Below are 26,769 nucleotides of genomic sequence, written 5' to 3'. Positions count from 1 at the left end.
CAGGACCTTAGCATATTTTATTTTAATTGAAAAGATAATAAATGGCTTTAAAAATCATTGCAGCACGGTTACCACTTTATGTTGTTATAAATGGCTACTACACAAATTCAACCTTAAAATTTTTCTTTATCAAGAAAACAATTTCTATTAATGAGAGACGATGAGCACTCTAATTAGTGGCTCTATCCAAGTAGTCTGCAAAGTAGCAAAGGCTTTGTGTCACCATCTTGCTCGCAGCTGCACTCATGTACCAGAGTTTCATTAGAGTTCCATACACACACACACACACACACACACACACACACACACACACACGGAGGAGGGAGTTCCCCTGAGATTTAAAAGGGATATTGACTCTGAAATCAGCACAGAAAATTGGGTTGCAAAGGAATATAATTCCTTCTAATCTAGAGGAAATCTGGAGAGAATTTCTTTTCCTTGAAACTTACTTGACAATAACTGCAGAAGCCAGCAAAAAACCTTCTGCAGACAGGCCTTCTAGCTAGGAACACAGCTGAGGCCCTGTAAATGCAGAAGGGGCCTTGTTACTCCTTCATGCAGAGTTCAAGCTGTACTGGGCACTGCATCCTTCCCCTGTGTTCTGTCCCTGACATCTAATAAGCAGTAGTCTTGGTGGAGTGTACTAATGAACAAAGGCTGCAGATGGAGCCAGATAACAGACATCAGCTCACACAGAAGCCCTGACCTGGTACACAGAATTCTGACTGTAGTCTAGGTGCTAACCACCCCACTTGGTAGTGACTGATCTGTCAGCTACTTGGTGTTCTACTCCATGTGTGGGAAGACAACCCCAGGGTTTTCTCCCCACTGTACCTCACCGTGTGCTGTTACAGAGCAAACTGAATTTCAGTGGAATTAAAAACTTCTTGATATCATGCCAGCCATATTTATTCAGACTTCCCCCTACTCACATCCTTCCAAATTTTCCATTCTGGGCTGTCACTAAGTAGAAGACATTAATGATTGTAATCTTCTGTACACAATACACATGTAATCCATCACATTAACTATTTATAAAATGTCTATCATGTACCAGAGACTGTGCTCAGATCTTTAGAGAGATTATCTTGTTTTTTACAATTACCTTATAAGGTAAGACGTTATTTTTCCTGTTTTGCAGCTGGGTAAACTACAGTTCAGAGGTGTTTAATCTACCCAGTGTAACCACTGTGGCATAAAGTAAGCAGACAGTATGTGTTTTTCTTCTATATATAGGTGACAAAACAGGGCTCAAAGCACATGTGACTTAGCCAAGTATGCTAATCAAGTATGCATGCAAGACACAGACACAGACACAGACACACACACACACACACACACACACACACACACACACACACCTGTACAAGACACCCCAAGAACTGTTCCATCCACAGACAAATGCAGGTACTCAGCCCATGAGGACAATCAGTTGCTGAATGAAGGGTACTTGGACAGTACTTATTCCAAAGACTAAGTGTGCAGCCTCCCTCCTAGCATAGATTTTATTTTCTATCACTTGTGTCCTCTTGACACATTTGAATCAAAGCTGATCTTAATTGGCAAAATACACACTGTTCAATGGTTCAGGAAAAGTGAACATTAGGAGATATCACTTACTTAAACGATATATGGTTAAAACATTTAGTGAGGAAAATCGGTGGCCAGAGGAAGCTTGATGAGCCTCCAGTCTGCACAGAAACCATGCAGATAAAGTTGATTTTGACCGTATATCCACTAGAAAAAGGGAGATTTTCAATACTCACAGTGGAAAAGAACCTGCTCTTATGGATTCTGGATATCAGTTCCATCTGTACAGTGTTGTCTTTCAGGCATTAGATCTTGTGTTTGAGTCTCAAATCGACATACAAAGTTGGTATGGTGATACATCGTTGCAAACCCAGTGCCAGGGCCACTGAACCAACCTATCAGTGAGGTCCAGGCCAGAGAGAGACCTGTGTCAACATTCAAGTTTGATACAGAAGAATATGGATGGAGGGTAAAGGGGAATGCTGGGATACAAAGGGACCTGTCAGGGGGAGTGTGAGAAGGGCACATTTTAGGAAAGGGGGAGGAATAAATGCAAAAGAATGATGGATAAAATAACATAAGAACATCTGGAAAAGCCTTAAGTTAATAGTCAACTATTAACAAGAACAAAACAAAACAGCAAACCCCCACCCCTATAACATTCATGAATCTACGTATACCAAGTGTGTTTTGACACACTCAGAATTTTAATGGAATCCTTTTCATCTGGGATGACAGTGCTCCCTCCAAAAGCCCAAACCACCTAGCAAAATCCCAACAGCAGACACATGAAGCCTTCCTTTGAGTTGTTGCTCAGGGCTCTCAAGGTGCACTGTCTATTGCTGCCACCTCTGGTTACCCTCAGAGGCAGAAGGTAAGGTGCTATTGCCAAAGACACCATGTTCTTCAGAAACAGAAGCCCCTAGGCTGGATCTAACCTGAATGCCCTTTTCCTTGAAACTAGCTTTCATAGAACTAGAAAGCTCTGTGTAAGCTTTCAAAGGACTGAGGAAACCCCACTCCTACCCATGCATGATGGCTGTGAACCACATCAATGTCAAGCACGGCCCAACAATGTTAATGGTTCAGTATTGGCACTCATACCTTGGCGGTAACCAGCTCATCTCTAATTGGACTTAAGGCTCTCTCAACAATGGGAAAAACCATATCTAGTACTCAATACCTAGTCACCTACTCAGTGCTAATGAAGGCATGGTTATTGAAGGGGATATATACAGCCACTAATTTACTAAACCAGCATAATCCCTAACAATAATCTATAAAGCTTGCCCTCACAGATTAGTCTTCATCCCCCAACAAGGAAACTTCTCTTTGCAACAGATGATGACCATTACAGAAAACCACAACCAATCAAAATTCAGAGTTGTGGACTCCAGTCCCAGTGGATACACATACAAAATGTTCCCACACCTAAGGCTCAGGGAACATTGTGGAAGAGGGTTCAGAAAGATTCTAAAAGCCAGAGGATCAAGGAGTTTGCTGTGAGATTTGAGTTTGTTTTTTACTAACATCAGAAACTATATACATAAAGTTGCACCAACCTGTCCACCTGGCAAAGTGGGCAGAGGAAAAGCCTATGGCCTCAACCTTACACAAAGAACTAGGCAACTGAGAAAGCCTGAGAGTGGGAGAGGTGGTCTTCCCCTGGGAAGAGAACACTAATTGGTTGTCCTGTATGAAATTATCAGCTTTGTACATACAAGTAAAGTTTTACAGACTGAATAGGTTATATTTAGGAACACATGTGTATATACATTTATACTACTATGCATTGGATAAAAATTAGTGAAAAGGAAAGACAGCACAAATTTGAAGGAGAGAATCCAGGGGTATATGGGAGGATTTGGAGGGAGGAAAGGGAGAGATGTAATTAAAATATAATCTCTCTCTCTGTCTCTCTCTCTCTGTCTCTCTCTCTCTCTCTCTCACACACACACACACACACACACACAAGCACACAAACACATCCACACAAAGGAAAAAAAATCAAGGTGGACAATTCTGAAGAATGACACAGAGGTTGATCCCTGGCTTCTACATCCACATAAACACACATGCCTGGGCATTTGCACACATAAGTCCCTTTGCCTGCATGTATTGTTGTGCACACTCACATGCACACAGAAAAACTTCTTTGACTTATTTTTTCGCAACGCGCATGTTAGTTCCACTCATTCCCCCCTCCACTTGTACCCAACCTCTACTTTGCAACCTCCCCCAATAGAGGAAAAAAATTTCATGTGTCATAGTGTGTCCCACAGTATTCCCTTTTGCCCACATTTATTTGCTTGCAACTGTTCATTGCAATGACTCCTTGGGCTGATATGGGGCCTCTGGCTTCTGCTATTCTATCAATATTGGATCCTCACTAAGACTCTTTTTGGATATCCTGTTGTTGCCCTGTGTCACAGAGATTCTAGTTGTGGATCTGTAGGACCAGCCTCTTCATGCACTCCAGCAGTTTTTGATGGGGTAGATGTTGGGGTGGGACAATTCAAAGCCATGGATCTAGGCCTGAGAGGTATCAGAGATGGCCAGTCCACTGGCTCTCATGTTCTCACACCCTAGGAGGCAGTCTAACCTGCAACCCCCACAACCAGGGCCAGCTCTACCCTGCTGCCCAAGTGAAGTACAGGGCCTGCTCTCCTGAGTGTGGCAGCCAGTGAGGGACATGGCCAGTTCTCCCACTCTGATAATTCTGAGGCCATCTTTCTTGTCTGCCACAGATGGTGAATGAGGGGAGAAAGGTTTCCCTCCCTAACACCATCTAGCAGACAAGAGGCAGGGCCTCAGTTCTGGCTCATCTGCAACTCCTACATCCAGAGCCAACTCTCTCACCTGTCATAGGTGGCAAGGGGCTGGGTTGGAGGAGGGCATCTCTTCCTCACCCATGCTGCCACAGGACAACCAGCAGGACCAGCTCTTCCACATTCACACCCTGTGGATAGATCACTTGAACCCCTGCCATCAGAGTCAGCTCCACTGTGCTGTGCACATGAGGTACAGGGCCTGATCTCCTACATGCTGCAGCAGGTGAGGGGTAAGGACAGCTCTCCTGCCCACTGTAGATGTGAGGGCAAAAGAGCAGGGAGGAGGTTTCTACTTTGTCAATGCCACCATACAGTAGATAAAAGGCAGGGCTGGCTCTCTCACACTCACACCCTTGGGGTTGTCTTATCTGTAACCCCCACAAACTGGGTCAGCTTTGCTGTGCTGACCAGGTAAGGTGCTGGCTCTGTTCTCCCCAGTGTTGCAGCTGGTGGAGGGCAGGGCCAGCTCTCCTGCTCTCATGACCCCAGGGCCAGGTATCCCACATGCCACAGGTAGTGAGGGATGACAGGGGACGAGGGTATCTCCATACCACCACAAGAGACAAGTGCTAGGACAAGCTTACCCATGCTAGTATCCTTGAGGCTACCATACACACAACTCCCACAATGAGCAAAGTAGGGTAGGGGGCACTCTTCCCAAATACTGCAGCTAGCTAGGGGTGGGGTCAGCTCTCCTGCTCTCACAACTCTACGGTCATCTCTCCCACAGTGCCCAGGTGAGGGCTAGGGCCAGTTCTGCACAGCCCTCAGATATCAACATTTCCCTGGGTGGCAGGCCAGACCAGAAAGATCTGTCTGGTCTTTGGTGGTAACAGACCCCTGCTGCTGCAGGGCCATGGACTCAGACATGGCTTTTGGTGGCAGCACTGGCCAGGACCTCACTATGACCCTAGGTGGCATCTCTGGCTACTCACATCAGGCTGTTCCTCACTACCCTCGAGTCAGTTCTGCCTCTGTTGTGCCACCTCCTTCTGTTTTTCTTTCTCTTCTGTTTCTTCACTACTTATTTGCTGTACTTAGTGGCTCCTGGGGTCTCTGAGTGTCTTAGATCATCTCAGGAGTGGCCTCAGGAGTTCTGTGCCCCAACTGTAAATTAGGCCCTGGGCAGGAGTCATCTTGAGGAAGGTTGCCTACCCCCACCCCCAACCCAGGCCTGCATGGTGCTGGACTAGTGGTCAACTTAGAATATCTCCCTGTCTGGGTCTCCTGGCACCAGACTTGTGGTGGTCTTAGGTTCACTTTTTTCAGGAGATGTTAAGCTTCTAATCACTCATATGTTCATAGGTCAGAATACTGAGCATAGACATAGCCTCTTTCTTCTCTGCCACCTACTGACATACATAAGATACAGCAGCCACACCTCCAACATCTCTAGGGGCAGGTTGGACTTCTTATAAAATCTAAGATCTCGGGGTATTCTAAACACTTCTTCCAATTTATCCACTTTCCCTCAAGTCCCAGGAGTTTAATTTTGTGTGCATAAGAAAAGCTTGCTTCTCTGAAATATGTACTTTGGGTGAGAATCAATCATAACTGATATTTTGCTCCAGTAAATTGTTTCTGGAATGATTAAAGGTCTTGGAATTAACGACTTCTTCTGAAAGGATCCAGACCAAGGAAAATGTAGCTACACTGTGTTTGACAGAGCTTGGTTCTCTGGGGTCTAGCTTATCTAAAATCATATGTGTTTCCTTTGTGTCTGCACAGAAGCTTTGCAATTAGGACATGTTTATGTTCAATCTTTATGCCTCCCCCGCATTATCTGCCTTTTCTCTGTTGTAACAAATCATTTTATAATTAGCTGAAGGAGAATGGGAAAATTATGGTATGGTCAGAGCAGCAATTATCTTGGTTAGATGTCACTGTTAGAATTTGCACATTAAAAAAGATTTACTAAGGTCTTTAGTTTTCAAAGGCTCTTCAGATAAGCCCACAAAGGTGTTCATGTTGGCACACATGTGTTCCCATTCATCTAGTAAGTAGCCATCAGGTATGCATGTTGTCCAAGGAGTATTTTAGTTCCTGTAAATGAGATTGTGAAGAATGCTAAGTTTCTGACTTTGTGAAGTTTACATTTTGTGAGAAAGAATGTAATCACAGAAAAAGTGATTTTCATGTCATGTAACACACACACAGAATTCCAGGTACACCAGAACACATTCATCTTCCATGCTGGTGGAGAGGTGCTTGCACTGTAAGAGAAAGAGAGCATACTGTCCCATGCTCTTCAGAGCATCCTGAACCTTTAGCCACTATTCTTCAAAGAATCAAGTGGTTTCAAGGAAAAAGTGAGTTCACTGGCCCTCCTGTTTACCTGGAGGACTTGGCTTTAGCTGACTGCTTCTAGTTAGGGTAACGTTGATGCGAGGTAGTCTGCATTTGTGCTTTTTCCCTCTCCATTTCTATTGGCCTGAAAACAGGGAGATGGTGTTTCATCTGCCTGAGCCTCACTATTACCACTCCTCAGAAGAAATGCTGGAAACAGAGAAGCCTCCGGAATTCCTTTGGCTTGTGATGGACATTACTTACAAGACTGGGCCTGGCACCTCACTGCTCACTCAGCACCCCATTCCCTCCAAGCTCTGACCAGTGCAGAATACTGAAGTCCAATATTTCAGTAGGCTCAGAAAAACACCAAGTCAGATGGGCCTGCTTTCTACTGTCTCTCTGCATGGACAAGCATATTGTCCGAGGACAGACAACATAATTTAGGAGGTCAGTTTGGGAAAGTTTCCCTGGTCTCTGGGGGTGGCTTGGAGCCATTCCCCACAGTTCTTATTGACCACAGTCATGTTGCTCTTTTGCTGTTTTTACTTGGTGCCTTTTTCTCCTTATGGAGGATCAGAGAAAGTGTCTTAGGCACTGTCATCTTTAGCACGGTGCTGGGATGATGGGATACTATCCTCAAATGTGGGGTTGAAGAAGAGCAGAGTTCTAAAGTCTCTGTGGTCATGCAGCCCCCACCTTAATCACCCTATGGCTTTGCCTAGGGACTTGGTTGTTTTTCCTTAACTAAGCCAAGAGAACAGCTGTCCTTGGCAGGCCTGGCTTCCTGCATGCTGTGTCATGGCCCCATTGCTTCAAAAAGAGCCCCAGGAGGCTTGGAGTGACACAAACCTGCCAGCCTGCCCTGTTCCCATGGTTCCTCCTGGAATCTGCCCTTCCCCTCTTGGCTCACAGACCCTGTCCATGATGGAGCCAAATTTGTCTGCTCTGAATCTATTTCTCTTTGCATCCGGCCCTCAATCAGTGAGTCCAGTGTCCAATCTTGCACTGGCCAAGATCGGATTTGCTTTCCACAATGGAAAGGGCATCTGTGATGGTGGGTTTATTTTGATTTATAGCATTATAGGATATGGCCCATGATAGAATGAACTAAAGGTGGATGTTACATTCGCTGCTAGGAAGCAGAGACCAGTGGAATGTTTGTGCTCAGCACAGTGGTTCCTTTTTGCTAAGCCTGGAACATTATGGAATGATATCGCATGCAGGGTGGGTTTCCCCACATTAATGAAGTAATCTAGATAATTCATTACAGGCATGCACAGAGGTGATTCTATATCCTATCAAGGTGGCAACACTAGCCATCACATTGGCCATAAGCTGTCTTGTCTTTCACCACCATAATACAATACCTCTTCACATACCCCCAAACAAGACCAACCCAACATGGACTTCCAAATGAGTAAGCCAAAATAGCCTCTTTCCTTTATAAGATGATTGTGTCTAGTATTTCTTGCTGTCATGGAAACCTGGCTGACAGATGTACTAATCACATGTTTGGAAATCATTATCATATTTTCATTTATCAAATGTTATCTTGGTACCTATGTCTCTGTCTACTTTTCTATCTATCTAGAACCACTTTAAACAAAATTACAGATGTCATATTATATAATGAAACATATCTGTACATTTGTCTGCAAACTAAAGACCTGCTGTGCAACCAACTATAAACATTGCATCTAACACAACAAACAATAATTTCTTAATTTGTAATACAAGTACATATTGTTTGTCCCCAAATTATATCTTATAAGATATTTTAAAAGCAGGGACATTCTATATTTTTAAGGGATGCCATAAGCTTTTTGTTTTGTCTCTTAAACCTAGCTCAGTTTAACTTTATTTTTCACAATATTCTTTGCATTGTTTCAGGTAGATCAGAAACTTGAATTATCTTTTAGGCTTGGATGAGTACATATAAATGCACAAACAAGATGGGATGGGCCTGCTGAGAAAGAAAGGACTAGAGTTCACAAAGTCATAATCTGAGGATCAGAAACTTGAATTATCTCTTTTGTGTTACAAAACCAGTTGTTTAGTAACACAGGCACACTATGGCTGCTTTAATTAAAGAATAGTTTCTCTTCTTAAGTTTTCCCTACCATCCAGTATTCAATTAGTTCAACTCAGTGGGCTCCTGCCAGACTCTTGTGACTCAAATGCAGGCCCTCCTCTGATCAGCATGACTGCCCTGAGGGCACTCTGTGTCCTGAGAATGTGACAACAGAAGCAACCATAGAAGAGAAATGTCTTGGTTATAGTATGAAACAGACTTGGGAATAAACAGTACATAATTAAAAATAATCTCCAATATGTATAAAAGCTGGAGATTCTTGAAATGTCTATTTATTACTAGTTCTGAGTTTTATCTTTATTCCTTAGTTATTTATAGTTATACAATCAAAATAGCACCTGGAAATGTTTGCACTTTCAGCCTGTTCTTTCATAATAGCAGAAAAGCTGAACTTAGGACACAGAGGAAAGATACGAAAATTGGTATATTGTAAGTATACTGTAGTGTGTGTGTGTGTGTGTGTGTGTGTGTGTGCACGCGCGTGCGCTATATATTCAGTTATTGTGCTAGGTATCTCATTTTTTATTCATCTCCAAATCAGACATTTTAGACAGTTATATAGAAAAATGAAGAGTCTTTGGGGACAAGATTATTTTTTTTTTACTAAATGTAATTTTGCTCAGGACAAGATAATATTCTATTAAAGCAAAGGTATGAGGAAACAGCCATGTGTTTGCCTGCAGGTGTGTGTGTGTGTGTGTGTGTGTGTGTGTGTGTGTGTGTGTGCGATAGATAGATAGATAGATAGATAGATAGATAGATAGATAGATAGATGAGATGTGTAGGTTAATGATGGGTGTTACTGTCTGTGTAGGTGTGACATGTGAAGGTCAATCATGGGTGCTAATGTGTGTGTGTGTGTGTTTGTGTGACATGTGGAAGTCAATGATTATATATATATATATATATATATATATATATATCCTCATGAATAGCTCACAGCTTTCATTCCAAACATTTTCCCTTTGCTCCCTCCATTTTTCTTTCCCCTTTTCCCCATTTTTCTCTTTCTCACCTCTTTCTTTAGTAATTTTCTTAGAGCCTTATTTTTATTTAAAATTATATATGGTTTGGAATGTTTTGCTGATATTCTCTCATGTCGAATCTTTCCATGTTTCCATTTCATGTGCAGGAAATGAGCACAGAGCAGGAAAACCCAGACCATGGAGAGGAAGCCTGGGTGGGCCACATGCAGAGGCCAGTGCAGCAAGCACTTGTGCCACGGTGGATAAGGATGCCATTTCTGCCACTTCTCCATGGACACACTTTTCATTTTGTATTCTGACCATGCATCTGAGCTTGGTTCCATTTTCTGTGCTCCTCACAAGCTGAGTATATGGTATTGCAACTTAGAAATGTTGTTAGTCCATGACTTCTGTGATAATTGTATCTATGAAGAGGAATCTAAGACTTATGAGTACACAAGGTATAAACTACCAAAGACAAATACTTTAAAAACAAACAAACAAACAAAAAAAACAAATGATACACTGGTTCTTTAGCATCCAAATCTTACTAATCCCAAGTTATTTAATCCATGGATTAAAACTGTTTAATCCATGTTTAAGCACAGTATGAGAGGAGCCTGTCATTTTTTTTCAATCTAAAAAAATTTTTGAATTTTTATGGCAAAATATTTCCCACAATACTTTTTTCACAGAGGTCAAAATAAAATCTGACAGTAATGAGTACAGTTGCTTAATTCACCTGTAATTTATGGATTTGTAGATTTAAAAGACAACAGAATCCCTCTACTGTAGGTCAAGTGCTATGTAAATACTGGGCTAGAAGGTAAATAACAGCATACAGGCAACAGTTAAGATAAACTACATGTGACAACATAAAACATGCACTTCTAATAACAGCCAAGGACAGTTTTCACTTAAAAACGGTGACCACAGTGTTGTGTATATTATGAGGCAACATTTTGAGTTGTAGAATTATGGAATATCTGTGGCATTTGAGAGGCAGGGTCTTGGGGGTGATTGGGGAGGAAAGGCCTGCCTAGGCATTTTCCCAAGCTGTGTCCTGCTCTGCCTTGTGACCCCATGGAGTCTCTCTCCCCTGTGATGTCTTTACCAAACATGGCTCCTTTCTTGCTGGATTTGTAGCATAGAGGAAGAATCTCTTTCTAGAGATCACTCAGCCTTACATACTCAGCTACAGTGAAGGAACCAGACGAAGGAGAAATGTGGATACTGTGGTCATACCATCCTTAGAAATGGAGTGTAGAGAAACAGACCTTGTACCAGGTGATTCAGAGAAGAATGGTATGGGCAGAGGTCCCATCCTAGAACCGGCCTCTGGAAACTATGTGCTCAGTGCTTATATCAGGGGCTTTCAGGAGATTGGGTCAGAGCAGAGTTCAAAAGAGCAAAGTAAAAGACATCTGAGTAAGTTGAATAATTGTAGCCAGTGCTAAGACACAAATCACCTTCAAGTTTCCTAAAGAAGAGAGGATTCAGTGATGGATTCCTCCTGTATCAATTCTGGATGCTGGTCAGGCATGCCACAAGTTCTATAGTCAAATAATCTAGATAGGCTTAGTGAGCCTCTCTGGCTGCAGATTTTTATTCTTGGCACAACTCTTCTCAGTGTTTTCTAAGGCTGATATCAATAACAGATGGAAAGACATGACTCAGAGCTTTTACCTTTCCTTCTTGAACACTTTGATGTTTTTGATGCATTTCAATAGCTAAAGCAGAGGCCACTTTAATGACGAGCTCCCCGGCCTCACCCAACTTTACCCCTGTATTAATTTCACTGACATTACATTGTCTGATGCTGTCGAGCTTAGTTGTTCATTGGCCAAGGGGTGTGGCTAATAGCTGTGGAAGTATTTGTTTGGGGCAAGATTGCCAGAGGGGAGTGAATGTAAACAGTCCAGTAAATCACTGAAGAGGAAAGGGGGTTGACTCTTTCTGTCACTCCCAGTCTGTTCTGTTATCTTTCCTGTCTGGGTAATGGCTTCTAAAGCCCAGACTCTGTGGTTTCACTATTGATCAATGAGGAATAGAAGGAAGAAAAGCCAAGCACAGAAATGAAATACACTGGGGAAGATGCTTAGATATGTTAATGATTTAAAGAAATAAACACAAGAGATAAATAAATAGCAAATTCCCCCCATATGATCCAGATGGAAGTGAGGATGACTGTACATTTTACAAAACTTTGTCATGGGGCTGAGCGGTAAAGTGCTTGCCACACATGTATGAGGTACTGGGTCAGATTTCTAGCAGCCAGGTATAAAGCTGGGTGTGGTGGTTCTCATATATCATCCAGGCAGTGTGTGGATATAGACAGATTGCCTGGAGTCTTCTGGACAGTGATGGGTTCTGGGCACAGTGAGAGGTCTAGACTCAAAAGAGAACATGGAGGGCAAGAGTGGGGGACACCCAATGTTGACCTTTGGCCTCCACATGCATATGCAGATATGTGCACCACACTTTTGCACATTCATACATGCATACACATATTACACACACACACACACACACACGAAAACTAATCTAGCTCAGACAAAGAAGAGACAGTGGACAGGCACCACCTTGCCAGCCTTACTACAGTCTTGGCTTTCATTACAATCTTCTTCCAGCATGGGCCCCATTCTGACCTAAGGTAGATGACTGTGATTTGAAGCTACAGGAATTGAGATAATTTAGCATGCAGCAAAATATTGTGAATGGAGGCTGGAGATACTCAGTCAATGGTGCTTGCTGTGTAAACCCAAGGACTTAAGTTCAACTCCTTGTAACCACACAATCAACTGGATATGGCAGTGTATATCTACAAGCCTAGAATACAGGAAGTGGGAATTTAAGAATCTCTGGGACTTGATGACAGTAATGTTTCCATATTAGTGAGCTCCAGGTTCAGGAAGAGAGTCTGTCTCAAGTGATACAGGAAGACACTTGATGTTGATTGCTGGCTTCCACATGCATGTGTACACATCTGTTCATGAATCTGCATAAATGCACTCATACATAGACATATAAACATGCATACATAAACATATGCACATATGTATATGTACACATGTATATACAAAACTACAATAAACCCATCACACATGCATTTTAACATCTCTCTACATCTGCAGACACCATTGGCTCTTACACAGCAGTGCCTTCCCTTAGCAGCAGTATTCCTGTGGCTCCATGCCTGACACTTCCCTGGTGTTGTTCACTGTCTAACAGCCACAATGTAGAGAGAATTACATCATGGAGGTCTTAAGGGTTCAGTTTCCAAGCCCCATATTGTGCCCTGTGCAGGTCTCAACTTTCAGAGAAGACGACAGCTTTTCAGGGATCAGGCCCAGTCTGGATTTGACTTCAGCTTTCTGTCGCTGTTGCAAAGGCATCTTGTGTTCTGGGATATTTTTGACGTTTGAATCATGTGTCAAGATGTTGTTGATTCTAGTGATGGCAATGCTCCCCTCGTATGCAGAACAGATTGTTAAACATGCCCAGGCTGGGTGCTCTCTTCATTCTGCTCTTCCCGATTTTATTGTCACTTCAGAAATAAACCACAACACATAAAGGCGCCCTGAGAAGGCGGCTTTAAGAGCCCTGGGGTAGAGCTAAAAGCAGCTCCCTTGATTTTATGTTGGAGCCATCTGGTGCTTACATCAGCTACCCCTTGTTTTCAAATATATATTATTTGTGACTTTGTTGAGCTGAATAACACGAGCCCCTTTGGTACAGCAAATATTGTCAACGTACAGTGATTTAAATATAAGAAGTAGCTAGTCATTTCATATAAGTCTGTGGATCTAAGTAGATTGCATCTGCGCCCCCAGAGCTGGAGAGAGTGGACATTGAATAGAAGTATCTTACCCTCAATTCTCTACACACAAGACAAGTTAAGTCCACTGTGACTGAAGTCAGGACCAGCATTGCTGGGTGCTTTCTATATCCCAGGCCTTGAGGTTAAACACTTCAAATACTGAATGTACTTCAGGCCCATATTATCATAAGGTAGATAAAAAAGAATCTTAAAAATTCAGGAATTAACCAAGCATACATTTACTTTTTTAGATATTTCCAGACTTGAACGTTGGCACACACAGAGGCACCCTTGAGAGGCCAGGTAGGCCCTGTGGCTACCATCTCCTGTGGGAGAGACCAAGTTCTTGTTTTGTGTAGGAGAGTGACAAGGACCATGCCATGGCTCTTCCATGCTTCTATGTAGAATTTTCACGTGTCAGAACTGCTTAAAGTATTATTAGCCAGAAAAGTGCCACCAAATCTTGCTTAAAAAATCTTCCCCAAATGAATTTACCAGGCTATTGCCATCATTTGGATGTTCACTTTGCCTCAGGAGCTCCTGGGTTTGAACACTTGGTCCAAGCTGGGGCTCTTCTTTGGGGTGTTGCAGAACATTTGTGTTGGCAGAAGTCAGCCACAGGGGCTTCCTGATCTACCTAGATGTGACCACCAAGCCACAGTGGTCTTTATTCCTTTAAGCCATGAACCAGAATAAACCTCTCTTCTCTTAAGCTACTTCTGTTGGGTATTTGGTCAAAGCAAGAAGAGTAATTAATAGTCCTGTTTCACTGGCAGGTGCTAAGACTGTATTGACTTAAAACATAAAGCTGGTTGGAGAATCTGGCAGAGGACCTGAGTTCAGTCCCCAGTACCTACATCAGGTCACTTCAGCTTCCGGGTGTATGATGCCTTCTTTTGGCCTTGATGGGAATCTACACATATGTTCACAAATTTGCATGCATACACAACAAACACAGGCAATATGTACACAAATTCATATGCCACACCATACACACAAAACACATACATATATACAACATACACATACACACAACACAACACACATACACAGCACACACATACACACACATACCTTAACCACACACACACAATACAGCACACACATAGAATACACACACATACATATAGCATACACACACACACCACACCAGACCAAATACACATACATACAGCACACACACACACCACACAACACACACATACATACAGCACACACATACACACACCACACCATACACACACCACAGACACAAAACACATATACATATATATCCCACACACAACACATACATACAGCACACGCACACATACTACACCACACACAGACCCCATACACACATCACACATGTACACATACACACCACACACACACACCACAACACCCATGCAATGCATACATACATACATACAGCACACATATGCATACACCACAACATACACACAGACCTCCCCATATGCACATTACATATGTACACATGCACACATGTACACATGCACACATACCATGCACACAACACACATACATATAAACAGCACACATGTACACACACCACACACCATACACTCCATAAACACATACATTTTAATAAACTAAATATTAAAAAACCTCCAAATCCATTGCCATTCCCATCCCATGACTTGTTTGTTATTATTGTTTTAGTTGGTTTTTAAAATAATGGGTTTCTACAACATTTCCAAACAAACCGGTTATGCTTGGTTCACACTTTAGATATGCACTCTCCTGCTTTCTCATCCTGCCCTTAAATAATCCCTCTTCTGCATGCTTTCATGAGCAAAGTGTGTACAGTGTACAGAACCCCTGACACACAGTAACAGTGATGCTGGGGTGTGGTGAACACAGAGTACCCACTGTGCCTGAATAATGTGTTCTCCCAGAGCCCTTACTGATTCCACAGCCCTCACCCAATATGACAGGGTCCATTCGGCTACCACAGGAAGCTCCAGCTCCCAAGCAACTGTTTAGTGAACTCTGATTGAAATTTACTGATGAGATGCTGACTTTGTTCAGTGTGCAGCAGGGTTCAGTGTTCCCACAACTTTAGGTGTCCTCTTCTGTCACTATTCACCTTCTTTTTGAGGAAGAGTGTCTCACTGAATCTGCATCTAAAACTAATCAGCTAGCTCAGTAAAAACTCAGGTAGATGATTTTGAGAGTTTTTAGTCTAAAGCTCACCAGCTAGCTCAGGTAAATAACTTTGGATGTTTCTCCCAAGCTCACTTTAAAAAATACACTTTGATAACAAAAGGATTTAGAGCCCTGAAGGACCCATTTCCACACACTTATAGAACAGCAGGGGGAAAAAAAAAGCAAGTGTGTAAACTTTATCAGTTGTTTTTGTTCTTCTCACTTTAGAATTCAGCATGCACTCCACGAAACCTTTGGCTGAGCCTTTATAGCCTGACTGCTGATACTTTCAGTTCTCCATCCTGGCACTGTTGCAAATAGAAGCAAGACTCTTAGCCAGTGCTGAAGAGAACTTACCCTGTCGAAGGACTTTCCTTATCTGGCCAAATTCCTCACACTTCGGTGTCACCTGAGCATTCTTGGTTATTTTCATCATGCACTCTGTGGGGTCGCTTTCACCAAACACCCAGGCCTGGCTGCTTCCCTGAAAATTCCCACCCATTCCTATACTGCCTGATTAAAACACCCATACATCTTGCTATGCCCAACAGCTACCCAGTTCCATACTGAGGTCTTTGCCTGAACGGAATCTGTTTTCATTGCTTCAGCAACTGCCAGCTCTGTTTTCCCCTTTGATGTGTACGTAAGCAAAAATGCATTTTGCTTTACAGCACATTCTCAGGGGAATTTAGCATCGAAGCCCCCAAATATCTCCACACAGCAAGAATCACATTGCAGGAAGAGGCAGTTCTTTGCATGTGACCTGAATTTGGGATATGCACTGGCCTTTCCATGCTTAGGTTTATATAATACAAACTTAATTTATTTAGTATATATGTTTTCCAGATGAGAGTCATGTCAGCCAGCTTTAAACTACATGTATTTACACTATGATTTTTCTCTTCCTTTTTTACCTATTATTAAAATTTTTACTCAAGATATACTTTCTAGAAATAAGATTATAAGAAACATTCTTTTTCATAGTATATATTTATCAACTTGTTACCTTGTAACCCAGAGCATATTAACTTATAATTCTTACTTATTACCCTTTGAATGACCAGTCTTGTCTCTATGTTGTTCTGTTTTTAAATAATAAGGCTATTTCAAGCATGTCTGAATGAATAATTAATCACCTAGCCTGGAATCTGTCTAGTACCAAAGTATTAATTCTTGAATTAATTTTCAGCTTATAACTGTTTTCATTTACACCTACTTCTTTGGTAGTTATTTAAGGCAATTTCGTCTTCCCTGTCTGAGGCTTATATGTTAATGTATTTCATTTTAATGAACACTTTTTAAGCTGTAGAAGTAGGCCAGACACTGCCAGAATGTGTCCTAAGCAAGGAAACTGACTTAAAGATAAACCCTTTAGATGAAAATTCTCAAAAGGAATGATTCAATGGAGATATTTTAAATTAATAGCTGAGACATTACTCATCTGAAATATATTGGTATCAGAGCTCCCATCTATTTCAAGGAATTAGGCAGAGGTGAGGATTTATGTCTGTTTGTACCTGTGATTCTGACAATATTCTAGAGCAGTCTAGAGAAAAAAAAAAGCTTGGACTTTATGGTTTTTAAAACACCCTTTTAGCTGAACTCCCAATTTATCTGAGTGTACAGTTATGTGTCCAAGTGTCTTAATGTACTTAGCATATTCAAAATAGTTACACTTAATTAGTACAAAAAGCTTTTTTTTGTAGTTAACAATCTTGCTTTTGCTAATATTGAGTATCTTTCTCTAAGAACGTTTAAAAATAAGACAATAGAAAGTGAGGCTTACAGAGAAGGCTGTTCTCTTGTACAAACCCGAGTCAGCATCCTATATGAAAATTCACTGTTTTAATTAATATTTCAAAGGATTCATAAAAACATTTTTATTATATGGCTTTATTCTTTAAACCCTAAAAATATAGTAGGTTCTAGGGAAATAAGAATGGGATATTATAATATAAATGACTTTAGTTAACTTTTTAGCCTTAAAAGAATTCCATTTTTCAGAATATAACTTTTCTACTATTGAAAAGTTGTGCATTAAACAAGCATATAAGTATCAAGCGGGTGCTAATTGCATATATCATGCTGTGAATTAGACAATACTACTTTGGTAACAAAATGTAACTATTCCTAAAGTGGAATGTGTATATAAAAATCAAATAATAATATTATTTTCAAAGGCGATGATGGCTCTCAAACATCCAAAATAGGGCAGGCTTAGGTAGCCTTTTGTTGCCAGAAAGCACCTCCAGATGGAGCAAGAACTGGTAGTTTGTAGAAGAGGAGTTTGTGATTAGAGAGTCATGCTTGGTAATGAATATTTTCTCCATAAACCCTCTTCTTGCCCTGAACTATCGAGGACCCAGTGTTGATTATCAAGTCTCTGTTCCTAGACAGACATTACCACAGGTTCCACAGTTCTCATTTTTTTCTGAGTATATCTAGAGTCTGATTTTACACTTCAGGTCTGATTTCTACTTCTGTTGATGTGATAACTAACCACCAAGTTCTTGGTTGCTTCTCTGGATTCACATACAGGTTTTCAGGGGCCGAGAGTGGAGACCCTGCTAGAAAGCCAGAATGGGAATGCTTCTGTATTTCAAGGGGAAGGACGATTCAGGCTTGCAGGATGTTCAAACAGCATTGCCATGAGTGAGCCCAGCACATTTGTAGATGGCATCAAACTGTAATGTCAAGGGTGGGATGCTGCTGAGAGCAAAATACCACAAACCAAATGGTAAACAGACTCTCTCAGTAGAAAAGTGGAAGAGGCTGCCTTCAGGTACCCAGCTGCCTTGCCTAAGCTATCAGAACTCTTCCTTTCCTCCACTCTGTGAGTAGTTGGTGTCATACCCCCTTAGGACAGACACTTAGACTTTCACTTCAGACTATTAAGAAGTGAAAATGACCACAGAACCTCCATTAGGATAGCTTGCCACCCCACCTCCTCAGTTACATATTGTTTATGTTTTACATGGTATCCCAGTGCCAGCCACGTTCAAGGCTGTCTAAGCAGACGGGCACTCAAGAAAGGAAGGGTCTGACTGCCTTGCAGTAAATATCGACAATTAGACCAAGAAGCATACAGTTTGGAAGTTGATTATCAATGCCTGCCTGGGTTGAGGTGAAAGGGGAGGCTGTCCGTATAATGTCCTCCTTGTCTTTGAGGGTTAGACTCTCGTCTCTGAACTTGGTTCATAATACATTTTTTTTTTTTACTTAAATCTTGACAAATAAAACACTGCTGTTTATTGTGCAGAGAACACCTAAGGATAACGCAGATGTGGTCTCTTCATAAGCATGAAGCATACACTTCTAACTAAGTGATAAAAATACTGATAAATATATATTGAACTCAACAGTGTCAATATTAGAAGTAATGTTTTGTCAGATTTTATAGTTTTATTTGTCACTTTGGGTAAAAAAAAAAGCTGGCAAATATCCATTAAAGGTAAAGGACATGACCTTTGAAGAATTTGTGCTCCCTGCTTCTAAAGGTTTCCATTGAAGCCTTATTTCTCAATCGTAAGAGATAAGAATATCTTCAAATATCCTTTTGTTTCTCACTGAGACATTATAGCAACAGACAGGTTTCAGGAAGGCAACTCTGTTTTCTTTCTTTTTTTTTTCCCCTGATAGTTGTGTTTTTATTTGATAATATCTTTCCTTATCACCCAGGAAACTTAGAAAGATTTATCTCCTAGAGAGTGGAGATAACTCAGTGGTAGAGTGCTTGCCCATCATGTAAGATACTTTGGGGTCTATTTCTGACACAGCAACGTGAATAATTAAATAATAAATAAGCAAGAAAATACATTTCCTGTGATGTTAGCTAATGTGAGAAAATATAAAAACTGACAGTTAAGAAATGACTAGACCATGAACTTTAGAAAATTCTGGCATGCTTACAAAATATTATGAAGCGTAGTACAAAATGTCATTTTTCTAGATCGTTTGTCTTTAAGTGAAAATCAAATATTTTTGGATGAATTCTGAGAGCTCAGATGGATCAAACGTTAGTGTATAATATTAGCCCTGCCCTGATACAAGAAGTTTCTTTGTTGGGCTTCAGCTTTTGGAGTAAAGGGTTTGCATTACCATGGAGTACACCTGCAAACCTTCCTGCCCTGAATGTCTGCAGCCATTTGATCACTTACCCAGTGAAGAGATCAGTGAAGTTCAAAGCACTGAATGTGGCAATTACACCATATTAATTAAGATTTATGTACTAATTCCAGATGCATTTGCTGTGATAATATGAGTGTGTATACATATATACATACATATATATGTTATATATGTGTATATATATATACATATATATACACATACATATATTCATGTACATTTTACTCATGTATGAGCAACCATTCTCTCTGGATCCTGACAATGTCTTAAAGCGAGTTTCCATCCATTTACTAAAAGTTCACAGATGTACTAAAATTCATACACAATGACACACAGCAGGAACAAAGCACAGCAACAGAGGAAGGCTGTGGTGCTCCCAAAGCCAGCCTTCCTAAAGGGAGGAAGGTTGTGTTCTGTTTTGAAAGCAGACATGGGTGCTGAGTTTACCCATCGCTACTGTCTGTTTTGGGATTTGTTTGTGACTACATATGGCGATAAACACACCTAATGAGAAGTGCCTGGGGACAGCAGATATGCAGAACAGCAAAATGAAAATGTCGAGATAGATGTGTGTCTTTTACTCTGCAAAGAGTGAGCAGAATTTGAAGAGTGCAGTAAGCTACAAAAAAATGTCTCGCAGTAGGAAAGGCACAGTTTGGTACAGTTTATGCAGCATTGTATGGGCTCCTTTCAAGCACCCAGGAAAGATACTTCTCAATACAGACACTCAAATACTCCGAACCCTTGCAGTTTATAAAGAATTAGTCACTTAATGTAACAGAGTTAATTTTCCATTTGGGACACAACAGCATAATGCTTCTAACGAGGGCATACATGAGGATCAGGAGGAGCTAGGAACTGATCAGCTCTAGACTGATATCAGCTTTGTGATACATGGAGTGTGGGCAGGAGGTCAGGTGCAGAATGCTTTCCAGACTACAGTAAAGTGCCTTCCCATGCATTTGAAGGAAATAGTGGGAGAGAGAGAGAGAGAGAGAGAGAGAGAGAGAGAGAGAGAGAGAGAGAGAGAGAGCCATCCAAAGCTAGTACTTCTCATTTGTTCTAGTGAGCTAAGTCAAGCTGATCATTTGACATGACATCAGACATCAAGACCAGGGTGCTGGTTGTTTGGGCCATTCCTGGTGTCACAGTGTTTCTAGGTATCTCAGCAGGTTGCATCAGAAGAGTTATGTGTGAACTTCAGCCTGTGAATGAATGTCTCATCACTACACACACACACACATGTAAACTCATGTTTCATATTTCTGTTTCTACTTTCAATCAAGCTCCCATCGTTTATTCTTGGATTGTCTATTGCTTATAGTAAAAAAAACTAGTTCTATATTACTTATAATATAGTTATTCCTTTGCCCAACCCAATATACAGTTAGTATTATGATCAAATGTGTTATAGGGCTGGAGAAATGGCTCAGTGGCTAAGAGAACTGATTTGTTCTTCCTGAAGACATAGGTTTGGATTCCAGAACACACATATATAGTGGCTTACCAGGTACTTTTTACACCTCCTGGCCTCTGTGGCAACTATATGCACATGGTTCATAAACATACACATAAAATAAAATAAATCTTTAAAAACATGCTAGCCATAAATCTGTAGAAATGAAATTTTCAACAGCAGTGATTTATTTTTTGGTCTTCAGTTTGCCAATATCAAACTTAAAGACAATTTTACCTAGCTGTTTAGATCACCTCCTGTCTTCCTTACCTCAGTGCTACAAAGCTGGGCAAATTTATCAGGGTCTGAGTTCCACCAGGTTACTCTGAGTTCCTGTTTAATTTTTAAAATTTGCATGTAATGAAGTTTGCTTTCACAGTGTCTGTGGGGTTTGACAATGCAGGGCTTTGCCTATCCACCAGCAAACTACATCTTTGTTAGTTTTTTCAGTTAATGCTTCTGAAGAGAGACGAAGCAGACTCACGGCAGTACCTTGAGGTTTCATTATAGTCTGAAAGCATAAAGAATGTGACACCACTGCCAGGCAGGACTTCAGTTTGACTATTTACTGACTCCACAATCCCCACAGAACCAATACCTCAAAACTGTACAAGCACACAACCAATACTAGTGCATCTTTAATCATCAGATCACTATTCTATTAGAAAATCTTCAAAGAACCTAAAGCTGTCCATTTCTTGATGTCCAAAATGGTCACAGGACCTAGGGTTGAATCTATTTTATGAACCTATGGGTTTATCACCTCTCCTGCTTGGCTAGTCTCTCTCAGGATCTTCAGTATTATCCTCTGACCAGTTGTACCAACTTCCCTTGAAGTCTGGCGTCCATAGTAGTCACCTATGCAGATAACAGCTTGCTGACTAAGGTTCTGTGTTGATAATGAAAATACAATCACATCTATGCTTGAGAGTAACCAGTGTTGAAATACCTTTACAGTCTTTCATTCACAGCTACTGAGATCCTAATGGAAAAGAAGGGCTCTGACATTACAATCTCTAAAGTAAAAGATGAGGAAATTGAACCTCAGGCTATGTCAAGCTAAAAATTTAATAAATATAAGAGCTAAATCCAATCTTTGCTTTCAAATTTCTTACCCTTCCTATCATGTACAATGAGGCTTTCAGTGGTCTTGGGGGAAAGAATACATTTATGACTCTAAATGTCCTAGGTGGTGCCATTTTCCTACTGTAAATCTTAATATATTTACTGTCATTTTTAAAGGAAAAAATACACAAACTTGGAGACAGAACTGCTCCTCACATCTGCAGACTTCAGCTCCATGCTATATAAGAGCAAACTCAACTTCTTTCCAATGAACTATCCAACTTTGGTTTTTATTAAGGCATTGAGAATTATATTTATCTCTCAATACCAATGCTGTTTTTTTTGCTTGAAGCCATAACACAGATCCTAACTTCACTAGGTGAGTGTGGATACAACAGAAAAGAGTAGGCCTGGGAGCTACCATCTTCCCTAAAGTGGGAAAGTCTCCTGAAATGTGTTTTCCAGCCCTGAAATTTTCCACGGGAAAAAAATCTTGAGAACTTTAAGGGGGAATACACTTGAATCTCCATTATGTTTGTATGGTGCATGAATTTAGACTTGTCATTTAATGCTCTGAAGCTTAATATTTATTTGACATGAAAACTGAGAGCTTATTTCAACCACACATTACAGATTAAGTAGCAATGAATGTGAGGTGAGTGTTATCTGCAATACATTCCTGCCTCCCCTATGAGAGCAGGTCTGAGGGTGGTACTTAAATTCTTTCTTCCTCTTGGGGCACAAGAGGATCAAGGGAATTTGACTTTATCATGTTGCAGTCACTCTTGTTTTAAGTGGTGCTGGGGTAACACAGGCCTTGAACATGTTGAGCAGACTTTCTGTAGCTGAGTTATGTCCCAAGCTGGTGCCATGAGTTTTGACTCAGTATTAAAACTCTACATTCTTCTAGAGAATAATACAGAACTAGTATAGCTGCACATTGGTTGTTTGAGATAATCCTCATGTAAATGCATTGTAAATTTCTTTCTAAGTAGGAGTTACACCATGATGCCTATGAAGGTCAAAGAACAATGTGCAGAATTTGGTTCCCTCAACAATGTGAGTTTTGGGTCAGGTCTTTGGGCTTCATGGCAAATACTTTTACGCCCTGAGTCATCTCATTGCCTTATATACAATTTCAATGAATTTTAATTAACATAGAATTGCACCACCTTTTCCCTTACCTTTCCTCCCTCTAACTCCTCTCAAGTCCTCTCCTAACCCTTCCATTCCTTCATTCTCAAATTGATGGCCTCTTTCTTTTTGATTATCATTGTTTTGTATGTATGTTTATATGTATATATGTATGTATGCATGTATAAATAGATAAATATAATTTTCTGAATCTGTTTTTGTGGTTTCTGTGTATGGCTTGAAGCCTGACCACTCTGCATTGGACAACCGAAAGGGAGCACAGCCATGGGAGACTGTAATTCTCCTCTCAGGTTAGGGGCTGTGAGATTTTTGCCCTGCTTATAAAAATTTTTATTGAATTCTCATTTCCTTTAACATGTTTCTCATTTGGGATGATAAACTACAAGATAAACATATTTTAAAAAGGATTTTTTTTGACCCTGAACTAACTGGCTCCACTGAACTTAACTCCTTAAAAGAAAATTAAAAGAACTTATTGTGTAAAGTCATGTCTATGCTCACATGCACACAATACCAACCTTAACCTAAACTTAACTAGGTAATCGTCAATTTTTTTAAAATTTAAGGCCAATTATACTGTTAGAACAATGGCCATTTGAAACAGAAACATTTAAGGCTTTGACATGTTTGCATCATGGATCCTTTGCATAGCAGAAATCCTGGAAGCACAGGCTCAGAGACTTGTGTGGGCCATCAGATTGAAGCCTAGAGTTTCCAGCATTAAACAGATGGTGTTGGTGAACTTTTATTATCTGTTCTGCCCACATCAAAAAAAGGATAATCCATGCAAAGCATTCTTTTAAGGCCGTTCTTTCATGAATATGAATAAATATAGCACAGTGAATCACCCGGTGTAGGAGGATAATAAAGTTTTTGTTAGAGTTTTTTTTTTTTTTTTTTTTTTTAATATATGAGTAACCATACTTTTGAATCTGTGCAGGCTTACTTCCATCTTTTGAGGTCACATGATTTGATCAGTTTCATTGCTGGGTTATAAATGGAAATGAATGGAGGTGTGAAGAAGAGGTGAAGACAGATTCTTGAATTTCTTTCTGTTTTTCAGTGGCTGAAAAGCTTTCAGTGATCAGGTAGGTGTCAAGGTTTGATTTATGTTATTAATAAACATCAGGCAGGATTTGGTAAGATAACAAGAATCATGGGTGACAGTTAAAGGAAACAATTTTTCAGTAGAACTTGCCCTGCTGTGTAACCTTCCTGTCATCATCTTGACCCCCATTTCGCACTGTGAATTGAAGGATGCGATGGAGAGATCTTATTTTTTTTTCTTCAAAACACTGCCCACAGCATCACTTCACCTGTGGCTTTCTTGATGTGAGGGAAGGACATTAAGAACATTGTAGCATTTACCATAACGCCATCACAGACAGACAGATGCTAACCTGTCTGTCCCACTGACACAAGATCATCTCTATCCCAGCAATTGTCCTACTGACCCAAGGTCATCTCTAACCCAGCAATTGTCCTACTGACCCAAGGTCATCTCTACCCCAGCAATTGTCCTACTGACCTAAGGTCATCTCTAACCTACTGACCTAAGGTCATCTCTAACCCAGGACCCTGTACCACTGATCCAACATCATCTCTACCCTAGTACCCTTCTCACTGACCCAAGGTCATCTCCACCTGAGCACCCACAGGCTCTTCCATCCAGGTTGTACTTAAATCTTTATGAAGGTATATGCTTTTCTAAATTATTCAAGCAAAAGCCAGAATGTGACTTGGGGATTCTTATTTACTTCAAAAATAGCTGTTGGGAATGATTTAATATTTAACTAATTCCCTTTATTTTCTACAGTTTATGGTTTCTGTTTCCTTTCTGTAAAGTCAGTTGTATATGCACAAAAACAAAAAAACAAAGAACAACAACAAAAAACTGACTTACCATCTGTAGCCAGATTGTTTTGTGGTGCCAATCAAAACTCTGTAGCTCCAACCACAAAATATATTTTGTGTTCATGTAATCTATGAATACATGTGTGTGTATGTATGTGCATATGTTTGTATGTTCTGGAACATGGACACATGCATTTACGTGCACATGCCTGTGCATGTGTGTATTCTGGGAATTGCACTCAAGATCTCACACATGCTGCTCAACTGCTCCACAGTAGAGCTCAGTCCTCAGCCCTCAGGCACTTTGCTGCTTACTGGTCAGGTGCGGTTTTGACAAGATTCTATGTTATTTTACTCTGGATATATCTAGTTACACTCCTCTCATGGGGAAGTCTGACATCCCTGTTAGGAATTCCAATGACTTCTTCCTAGATACAGCATGCATCACTTTTGCTGATTTATTGGCAAAACAAGTCCCCTGATCACTGGCGGGGCAGCAGGCCATGCTTGTGCTCACAGGTGTGTGGAGATGTCCTCCTCTTACAAGTAATTGAGTCATTCTTGCTGGGTAATAGAGTCTCTCATAGAACGTATTTGTATGCTTGTTGATGGGTACATGTGCTCCAAGCACTGTATTCACTATATTTGGCTTTCTTTCCACTCAGGTTTAGCAGGGTAAGATAAGTCTGGAGAGTCTACATGTCCTGGAAATCCAGATCTGTGTATATCACCTGGGAGCTGGTACATAAGTGGCCTGCATGTGAAATCACAGAGAATTATTTTCTCTCAGTGTTTTATGTGGCTTTGCACCTGGACTCTCTGTGCTGGATCAGAGAAAGCCTGTGAAGCATTTTGCAGAATAATGTCCTAAATGCCACATAATTTTAATTACAGACCAAATGCAAATGGATAATTTAAAATATGCTCTAATCATACCAAGGGAGAGTAAATTATCATCAATTATTGACTGAGAGGAGTAGAGAGACAAAAACCGGTTCCTAGGTCTTTGCTATTATTTGGAAAAAGAGAATTTTTTTTTTAAAAAGATGGTAGCAATAAAATTTTGTTATCATATTTTCTTAAACATTTATTTTGTGTGTGCATGTCTGTATGTGTGCATGCTTGCCTGCGTGCATATGCGTGTGTATGTAGGTACACACAATGGTCAGAAGGGAGCACTAGATTTTCCAGAGCTGGAGTGGGATTGAGTACTGAGTTGTGTTCTCTACAGCAGACAGTAACTTTTAAACAGTGAGGGGAAATTTTGAGACAAAGAAGTTAATTTTGAAGAGTTTAGCCAATATTTTCAGTCGTTCACACCTGGCATTGATGACTAGAGAAAGAATACAGGTAGTGGCCTATATTAGATCTTAGGAGGCCAGATCTGACTTCTGTAAATTATCATCTGTCTGAGCTTTGTGGCACACACACACACA

At 40.7% G+C, this 26,769-nt stretch overlaps 1 protein-coding gene and 1 non-coding gene across 2 annotated transcripts in view; both read right to left on the bottom strand.

Moving 5' to 3' along the window:
* Positions 1-26,769, bottom strand: part of Negr1 (neuronal growth regulator 1) — a 758,422-nt gene that overhangs the window by 95,191 nt on the left and 636,462 nt on the right. The gene's annotated exons all lie outside the window — the stretch shown is intronic.
* On the bottom strand, positions 5,633-5,764 carry LOC115030756. The gene has a single exon (XR_003836350.1). It is a non-coding gene; the product is annotated as a small nucleolar RNA SNORA17 (small nucleolar RNA).

This window comes from Mus caroli, chromosome 3 (assembly GCF_900094665.2).
Source record: "Mus caroli chromosome 3, CAROLI_EIJ_v1.1, whole genome shotgun sequence".
NCBI classification, from domain to species: domain Eukaryota; kingdom Metazoa; phylum Chordata; class Mammalia; order Rodentia; family Muridae; genus Mus; species Mus caroli.
This window is presented reverse-complemented; position numbering and strand designations above follow the sequence as displayed.